The following is a 1,914-nucleotide window of genomic DNA, read 5'->3' on the forward strand; positions in this document are numbered from 1 at the left end:
TTCACTAATAAGGCCATCTAGTCTTGGGTTTTTCTTTGTTGGGAGGTTTTTTGTTTGTTTTGGTTCTGGTTTGTTTGTTTGTTTGTTTGATGTTTTTGATTCCTGATAGAATCTCATTACTAATGATTGGTCTGTTCAAATTTTCTATTTTTTTCATGATTTAGTCTTGGTATGTTGTATTTTTCTAGGAAGACTCAATGTTATTAAAATGTCCATATTATCCAAAGTGATTTATAAATTGTTATCTCCATCAAAATCTCACTAGCACTTTTTTTTTTTTTTTGGAGAAATAGAAAAGAAAAAAACCTCTAAATCAAAACCTGGTATCTAAAAAAGGTAAACCCATAGAAAAAGAGAATAGAATGGTGTTTGCCAGGGACTTGGAGAAGGGGGGAATAGGGAGCTATTGTTCAATGGTATTAGTTTTGGCCATGCAAGATGCGTTCATTCTCAAGATATGCTGTATAATATACTGCCTTTAGTAAACAAGATACATTGTGCACTTAAAAATTTAAGAGGGTAGATCTTATGTTGACTGTTTTTATTACCCTACCAAAGGAAAAAGGGAAAGGAGGAAACTTGTGAAGGTGATGAATTTAGCTGTTACCTTGTTTGTCATGATTGTTTCACAAGTGCATGCATATATTCAGATTCATCAAGTTGTATACATTAAATATGTGCAGTTTTGTGTATGTCAGTTTTACCACAATAAAGGTATTTTTAAAAAGTGTACTATTGAAAACAATAGCAAATATTAGTAGCAAATAGATGCAATCTCTTTAAAATCAGATCTATACAAGCCAGACTAAGATGACAATGTATGAAACGGCTAAGGGTACGAGCTATAGAGCCCTATTTTAGGTGGAATTCTCAGCACTTATGATTTGTAAAGCCTTAAATAGTTACTTACCTTCTTTTTTACCTCATTTTATTCATTTGTAAAATTTAAATATATTTTCTGGTTCATCTAGAGGCTTGTGAGTTTTAATAACTTTAGATGAAACCTAGGACATGATAGGCTGTTAACAATAGTTACCCATTATCATTATCTATCCTTTTATTCAGCACTGTATTAGAGGTCCTACTTAGTGCAATAAGAAAAAAATTACAGAAATAGGATTCAGAAAAATAAATTATGATGAAAAACTTTAGAAAATCTACAGAAAATTTTAATTTATAACAAAAGATACATTTACTATGGCAGCATATACAGTATCTAGGAATATATATAATAAGTTATGTGCAAGACATTTATGAATATTATAAAGATTTTATTTATTTGACAGAGAGCACAAGTAAGCAGAGAGGCAGGCAAAGGCAGAGGGAGAATCAGACTCCCTCTGAGCAGGGAGTCTGACATGGGGCTTGATCACAGCACCCTAGGATCACGACCTGAGCTGAAGACAGCTGCTTAACTGACTGAGTTACCCAGGTGCCCCATTTATGAATATTGTAAAATTGTAAAATATTGTAAAAATAGAAGAAGACCAAAAGAAAGACTAAATACATGGTAGAGATACAGCATGTTAAAGGATGTGATGACTTAATTTGTTAAAAAAAGGTAATAATCTTATTTTAAAAATAGTTATAATTGAAATAGAAATAGAGAACATGTGTGTTTATACATATGTAGCTTGAAAAGCTTGTTTTGACAATTATATAGAAAATAGAAAAACAGAATTCAGGCAATTTTGAATATTATATATCTTGATATACAATTTACTGTTCCAGATAACAAAAATAAAGGAATTCCGTAGGTTTAAAATAGCAGGGTCTTTATGTGAGATTAAACAAGTAGACCAATGGGAAAGAACATAGGACAGAAGCAGTCTGTCCTATGTTCTATGTTTGTGTCTATGTTTATAGACACAAACAACTCAGGAAGAGGGAAGGTTGAACTATTTAATCAATCAT

Source organism: Mustela lutreola, chromosome 3, assembly GCF_030435805.1.
Source record: "Mustela lutreola isolate mMusLut2 chromosome 3, mMusLut2.pri, whole genome shotgun sequence".
In the NCBI taxonomy this organism is placed as follows: Eukaryota; Metazoa; Chordata; class Mammalia; order Carnivora; family Mustelidae; genus Mustela; species Mustela lutreola.